Consider the following 8,077-nt stretch of genomic DNA (forward strand, 5'->3'; position numbering starts at 1 on the left):
ACGGAATGAATGAATATTCAGGGAGGCAAGAGGAAAAGTACATATCTGGTCTTTGTTTCTGCTTCACATGGCTCTTACTTCAACAAGATGGGAACATTCCAGACGAATGTTACTCCAGCTGGGAGAGGGCCTTCCCAGGGAAGTTCTGAGGGAGCTGGGCGAAGACCTGCCAAGGTGGGGTGCCATTTAGTTTAACCTCTTCCCTAATGACCTCTCCACAACCTTGGCAGCGCCCTCCTTTTTCCTTGTTGAAGACTCTTCCTCAGTGGGTTTAAATACCACTGGACCTAGGACTGACCTCTTAAAGCTTTCCTCAGTCCCTTAATTAATGAGAATCTTTGCCTTTCCAACCAAGAACAATGTCACCGAACTCCTGTTTCCTGACCTTTCAGAAAACTCAAGGATGTGGGACAAAAGTCACACTATAATTAGCCAGATCGATTCTGCTCTGCTGCCGTTGCTCTGTACAACCTGTCTTGTTAGCCTGACCGGAGTTTTCTTAATAAAGTCAATATCATGTACTCTGTTCTCTTGTGAGGTCTGAACATTGGGTGTATTAATTTTTTTACCCAGTATTTCCTTGGGCACTAAAGTTAAGATTACTGGTATTTTTTCTTTTTCTTTTATAACATAGTCACCACGTGAATCTTTTTAAAATCTTTAGTATGAATTTGAAAACCAAGTGTGGTATAATAAGTATGACATTTTATTTATCTAATATCATTCTTTTTAAAAAATAAACTTTAGTTTTTAGAGCATTTTAGTTTCACAACAAAATTGAAAGTGCAGAGATTTCTCTTATACCGCCCGCTTCGACAGTCATAGTCTCCTCAATTGCTCATTTCTTTTTAGTGTGGAATACTTTTTCATCGTCTGCATTACTGTTATGAAGTAATTCATTCAATTATGAAGGAAATTTTGGTTGCTTCCAAGTTTTGGCAATTATGAAAAAAGTGGCTACCAACATTTGTGCACAGGTTTTCGTGTAGACATATGTTTTCAACTTGGATAAACATCAAAGAATACAATTGCTGGATCATATGGTAAAAATATGTTGAATTTTGTAAGAAACTGCCAAACTGTCCTCCCAAGTAGCTACACCATTTTGTATTCCCAGAAGCAATAAATGAGAGTCCCTGTTGCTCTACCTCCTCACTGACATTTGGTATTGTTTTGACCATTTGGGTAGGTGTGTAGTGGTCTCACATTGTTCTTTTAGTTTGCAAAGGAGTTTGAAGTAGAGGAGTACCATTAAAGATGATCCCAAACTCCTTTGCATGATAAAAAATGAACATGTGCCCAGCCGGTGTGGGTCAGTGGTCAACCCATGAGTGAGGAGGTCATGGTTTGATTCCTGGTCAGGCCACATGCCTGGGTGGCAGGCTCAATCCCCAGTAGGGGGCATGCAGGAGGCAGCTGATCAATGATTCTCTCTCATCATTGATGTTTTTATCTTTCTCTCCTTCTCCCTTCCTCTTTCAGAAATCAATAAGTGAACACGTAACTCCATGCTCAACTTTGATAGTTTCATCACTCTGCACCCCTAAATCTCTAACCTCAAAAATTTCTCAAAATCATCTTTCTTATGAGTTGGGACACACTTGTTTATAAAGAAAAAAAAATAAGCCAATCTTCCTACCTCTCCCCAAAGTCATTAGATTCAGTATCATATTGGAATGTTTTGAGACCAGTTTAGAAGATGTTGCCATTGCTTTGTGTTTTCCCAGAAAAAAACACATCATTCCTAAACTTGGAAGTCATTGACTCTGGGGAAAAACATCAAAAAGTCAGCCCCCCATCTCAAAACCCCAGTCCCATCGGTCATCTGTTAAAATGTTCTCTGCATCTATGAATCTGCTTTCATTCTGCCCATTCATCCATTTTGTTTTTGTGATTCAATTGTTGATAGATATGTATTTATTGCCATTTTATTATTCATATTTTTACCTTTCTTATTTTCTTCTTCTTCATAAAGAAGATTCTTTAACATTTCATGCAATGCTGGTTTGGTGGTGATAATCTCCTTTAGCCTTTTCTTGTCTGAGAAGCTCCTTATATGTCCTTCGATTCTAAATGATAGCTTTGCTGGGTAGAGTAATCTTGGTGGTAGGCCCTTGCTATTCATCACTTTGAATATTTTTTGCCACTCCCTTCTGGCCTGCAAAGTTTCTGTTGAGAAATCAGCTGACAGTCTTATGGGAACTTAATTATCCAAAAGAGGTAATTAACTGCTTTTCTCTAGCTGCTTTTAAGATTCTTTGTCTTTAACATTTTGCATTTTAATTATGATTTGTCTTTGTGAGAGTCTCTTTGGGTTCATCTTGTTTGGGACTCTCTATGCTTCCTGGACTTGTATGTCTATTTCCTTCACCAAGTTAGGGAAGTTGTCTGTCATTATTTTTTTAAATAGGTTTTAAATTTCTTGCTCTCTTTCTTCTCCTTCTGGCACCCCTATGATGCAAATGTTGGTATGCTTGAAGTTGTCCCAAAAGCTCTTTACACTAGCCTCATTTTTTCTTCTTCTTTTTTTTCTGTTCTAATTGGATGTTTTTTGCTTCTGTATATTCCAAATCACTGATATGATTATTGGCTTCATGTACTCTACTATTGATTCCCTGTAAATTATTCTTTATTTCAGTTAATGCATCCTTCATTTCTGACTGGTTCTTTTTTATGGTTTCCATGTCATTTTTTTATGCTGTTGAAATTTTAAGTTCATTGAGCATCCTTATAATCAGTGTTTTGAACTCTGCATCTAATAGATTGTTTGTTTTCATTTTTTTTAGTTATCTTTCTTGAGTTGTGTTCTGTTCTTTCATTTGGGACATGTTTCTTTGTCTCCTCATATTGGCAGCCATCCTGTGTTTGTTTCTATGTATTAGGTAGAGCTGCTGTGTCTCCCAAGCTTGGTAGAGTGGCCTTATGTAGTAGATGTTCTGTAGGGTGCAGTGGCACAGCCTCCCTGATCACCTAAGTTGGGCACTCTATGTGTGGCCCCCTCTCTGCTGTGTAGGTTGTGTACTCCTTTCTGTTGTAGTTGAGCCTTGATTGTTGTTGTAATGTCAATGGGAGAGATTTACCCCCGTGTTGATTTACCCCCATGCTGATTGGCTGCAAGGACTGGATCTGACCACCAACAACCGTGGAGGATCAGTTGTGCAGGGGCCCATCCCACAGAGCAGGACTTACTTCAGTGGAGCTCTGGTACCTGCTGAGTTTGCCACTTGAGTGTGTTTCTTGTGGAGGTGGTTGAGTGGTGCTTCTCTTCCTGGCACTGGAACCCTTGGCTGGGGAGCCTGATATGGGGCTGGGACCTCTTGCATCTTAGGGGAGACCTCCCCAGTTGAGGTATTCCTCCCAATTTTCCCCACTACATGTGGGTGTGGGACAGGTCCATGCCACGTCTCTACCCCTCCTACCAGTCTCAATGAAGAAGCTCCTTCTTAAATCCTTAGTTGTAGGACTTCCATTCAGCTAGATTTCAGGTGATTCTGAATGATGGTAGTTCTGTCGTTTAGTTGTAATTTTGATGTGGTTGTGGGAGGATGTGAGAATTGTATTACCTATCCTGCCATCTTGCTGGGAGCCTGGTATATTTTTTTCTCCATCCATTTACCTTAAATCTGTTTTTGTCTTCTATTTAAAGTGGGTTTCTCATAGACAACATAAAGTTGGGTCTTGTTTTTTATCTACTCTGACAATCTATTTCTTTTCCTTGGTCTCTTTATACTATTGATTTTTAAAATTATTATTGATATAGTTGGATTACTTTATTTGCTAGTTTTCTATTGATTGCCCTTGTTCTTTGTTCTTCCACTATCTAATGTTATTTTCAAAAATATATTTTTATTGATTTCAGAGAGGAAGGGAGAGGGAGAAAAAAATAGAAACATCAATGACGAGAGAGAATCATTGATCAGCTGCCTCCTGCACACCCCCAACCTGGGCATGTACCCTGACTGGGAAATGAAGCATGACCTCCTGGTTCATAGATCAATGCTCAACCACTGAGCAACACCAGCCAGGCTACCTAATGTTATTTTAAATATTATAATAATGTTTATATTTACAATTTATTGAGTATGTGCAGGTGCTGTGCCAAGAGTGTTACATTTGTTATCTTACTTAGTCCATTTCATAATTCTATGATAAGAGTTATAATAACTAGCACTTACTATATACCTGTTAAACTCATCACAAACATTATTATATACATTATCTTATTTAATTTTCTCAACAACCCTATGTTAAAGGTAATGTTGTTATCCCCACTTTACAGATGATTGATCTGAGGCTTAATAAGGGCATGTAATGTATCAACTGTAGTCTTGTTTTCCTGTTAATTTTCCAAAACAATCCCTAGTGTCCCCATACTGCCTTTGACAAACATCTTCCTTTAGTGCCTAAGGCTGAGCCCTGTCACTGCTTACTTGTCTCAACAAATGATAACACATGTATATCCTTTCTTTAAGTTTGCTTGTCCTTTTCTAGACTGTGAAGGCTTCTTTTGCTCCTATTACATTAAAAAAAATGTTTTATGTATTTGTGTAAGCAGCAGTGAGCATAAAAGCTGAAGTATAGTGTATAAAAAGTCTCTTCCTTGGCATTGCTCTCTCTCCACTTCCCTTCTCCACTATAGTAGGATGCTATTGGTTAGTCCGCAGCCTGGGTTTGGTAGTAGATGGCCAGGTAACCAGCCCTTCCCTTTGACCTCACCACACCTGCACCTCTGCAGTGCTGGAGCCATCTGTGGAAAAGGTCAGGACATTCGCTCCTCTCCTCCTGTTCTCACACTTCTTATAATAACTGTCTTCTCCTGTTTCAGCTCACGGAAAAGCTTTCTCATGCTCATCTGCTCACATTCAATGCAAGAGCAAGCCACATTGTCTTTGCTGCAGGAAGCCACAGACACCTGCAGATTTACCCCTGTAATCTGGCGCTTGCTCTCCAAGTGTGGTCAGAATCCCTTGGCAGCTTGTTTAAATGCACATTCCCTATTATCACTTTCATGGATTTTGATTCATAGGAATAGGTGGAATAAGGAGTCTGTATTTTAATACCCCTTCTCCCTCAGAGATCTTACTTTAAATATGTTCTTATTGATTTTTAGAGAAAGGGGAAGGGAGGGAGATAGAAACACTGATCGGCTGCCTCCTACACGCCACCCATTGGGGATCAAGCCCACAACCGGGGCATGTGCCCTGAACAGAATAGAACTAGCAACCTTCTGGTTCATAGGTTGATGCTCAACCGCTGAGCCACACTGGCTGGACCAGAGATCTTACTTTAAATTCCAAGAACCAGATAAACCCTGGCCACGGCATGATGTTCATCTGCAACGATTACAAGGTGTTCAGGTTCTGTACATCCAAGTGTCTTTAAAAAGAAGCACTAGCTGGTTTGGCTTGGTGGATAGAGCGTCGGCCTGCGGACTGAAGGGTCCCAGGTTCGATTCTGGTCAAGGGCACATGCCTGGGTTTCGGGCTCGATCCCCAGTGGGGGGCGTGTAGGAGGTAGCCGATCAATGATTCTCTCTCATCATTGATGTTTCTATCTCTCCCTCTTCCTTCCTCTCTGAAATCAATAAAAATATAAAAAAAAAACTTTAAAAAGAAGCGCAATCCTCCAAGGTCAGGTGGACTAACGCATTCCATAAAGCAGCTGGTAAAGAGCTTACAGTGGATAAGTCACTTGAATTTGAAAAATGTAGAAATGAACGTGTCAAAGACCAGCGAGAGCTGTGGAATAAAACGATTGATGCAATGAAGAGAGTCAAAGAGATCAAACAGAAACGTCAAGCTAAATTTATAATGAACAGGTTGAAGAAAAATAAAGAACTACAGAAAGCTCAGGACATCAAAGAAGTCAAGCAAAACATTTACCTCATCCGGGCCCCTTTTGCGTGCAAAAGAAAGCAGCTGGAAGACAAAATGGGACAAAACTACAAGAGCATGTGGACATGGAAGTTGTTTCTGACAATATCACTGTTTCACCATTTCTATGAGTGCATTGGAAAATCTCCTTTAGAGACTTAGAGCATCTATTGATTTATTTTTTACATAAGGTAACTCAAATGAAAAGGTGATTAAAAATACATCTCTTCCACATTGCTATCTGCAAAACATCAGGTATTATGGATGCTAGATTGCATGTCAATATTAAACCTTCACTGATAGATGTACTTAGGTAAATCATGAGAACTCTGTAAATACAAAGTGAATTGTGGACATAAAATGATCATGACACTTGGATAATGGCATCAGGCAGCATTTACATAATAACTAATGACAAACACACATGGCTAGTGATATGTAAAATAAAGTTTTCTTTGCAGAAAAAAAAAAATTACAAGAACCATTCATTGGTGCAGGCCCATCTGGTCTAGGAGAGTGTGAGGGTAAAGCGTAATGAAAGCACACCCTCACTCCTGGTTACCCTTGACTCCTCCTTTGGCATTCTTATTCCCTCTCTACCCCAGTTCCATGGGTCTTTGCATAACTGGCTGCTACCATGATGCCTGGCTTTAGGGCTCTCCCAGCCCCTTGGCCTACATATTCACTTTATCCCAGTGTAGCTGTGATGTTTATCATTTTTTTCTAGCCCTTGCTTCACTGCTAATAATTAGCTCACTCCAAGTTCTGACCCCACTGATTGGGAGGAGCCCAATAGCACATGGTGCTTATGCTCTGGGCCATGCAAATTGGGGGGACCTGACTTTAAATCTCAACTCCACTCAGTAACATGATTATGTGACTTAGTCAGATACCAGATCTCTTTGGGCCTCCCCTTTCTTTCTTTCTTTCTTTCTTTCTTTCTTTCTTTCTTTCTTTCTTTCTTTCTTTCTCTCTTTTAATATATTTTATTGATTTTTTACAGAGAGGAAGGGAGAAGGATAGAAAGTTAGAAACGTCGATGAGAGAGAAACATCGATCAGCTGCCTCCTGCACACCCCCTACTAGGGATGTGCCCGCAACCAAGGTACATGCCCTTGACTGGAATCGAACTTGGGACCCTTCAGTTCGCAGGCCGACGCTCTATCCACTGAGCCAAACCAGTTAGGACGGGCCTCCACTTTGTAAAATAGAATGAGGATATTTGCTACACTTATGTCAAAGAGTTAATGAGTGGAAAGAATGGGCTAATGATGTATCCTAAGGGGAAGGTTGTGACATTTCTGGTAAAAGAAAATATTCAAATTAGTTGGAATGATCTTTTAGAACATTCTTTTATGTTGAGAGAACCTAACCCCCATGCAGGGGTCTATAAGTAGTGGGGAGCACGGAGAAGTTTGCCTTTTTACAAAACGTTTAAAAGGGCTCCTACGAAAGCTGACAACCTACCATGAAGCCAAGATCAAAGCTGTTCTCTTTTAAATGAAAAAAGAAAAGATAACTTATGTTTGTCTTTCTTCACGTGGGGTGCCTTCTCAGGGCTTGCTACTTTGAGAGTGGGAGCCAATGCCTTTAAGATAAAAACCAACATTCTCGCTTGTGAAATTGAAAGGATCCCCCCAAATGATGTGTTGGTGTCGGGGAGAAAACTGTTCTTGGGGAACTGGAGGCCTTCACAGCTGCCAGGTGAGACTCTTGAGGCTGCTCAGGCTACTTCCGAGAAGGCCCCATTTCTCACATGGAGCACTTAGCATCTGGGCCGCTGGGAACCAGAAAGTGGTGCCTAGCAAGGCTCTGTCAGGCCTGGAATTCTCTCCTCCCAGACCCAACTGCTGAGGGTGCCCTCTGGAGGTTTATTCGCTTTTGAACTATCTGGCTCCTGCTTTTAACAGAATTAGTAGGTGTACACAGTTAAGAGTCTAGCATGTGGTGGGTGCAAACCGCAGGTTGCAATTCCACGCTTTAATTGTACAACAGGACTTTGAAGCAGGCCTTTCCCAGGCTGGTGGCGTGCATGGGAAATGCCTTGTAGATATGGCTCACAATAGGGAAATCCTCTCCTGTAGACTTGTGATTGGGGCAGAAAACCTCACTAAAGGGCTGAGCTGTGAGCTATTTTAAAAGAGAGATTAACACTTATTGTAAAAGTGCTAATCACTGATTGAATTAATCAAGGGCCAAACTAC

General features: G+C 40.7%; 1 pseudogene; it reads left to right on the forward strand.

Annotated features, from left to right (window-relative positions):
- LOC102245104 overlaps positions 1-6,004 on the forward strand; it is a 27,182-nt pseudogene extending 21,178 nt beyond the window's left edge.
- Positions 6,005-8,077: the final 2,073 nt, after the last annotated feature.

Source organism: Myotis brandtii, unplaced genomic scaffold, assembly GCF_000412655.1.
Source record: "Myotis brandtii unplaced genomic scaffold, ASM41265v1 scaffold810, whole genome shotgun sequence".
Taxonomy (NCBI): Eukaryota; Metazoa; Chordata; class Mammalia; order Chiroptera; family Vespertilionidae; genus Myotis; species Myotis brandtii.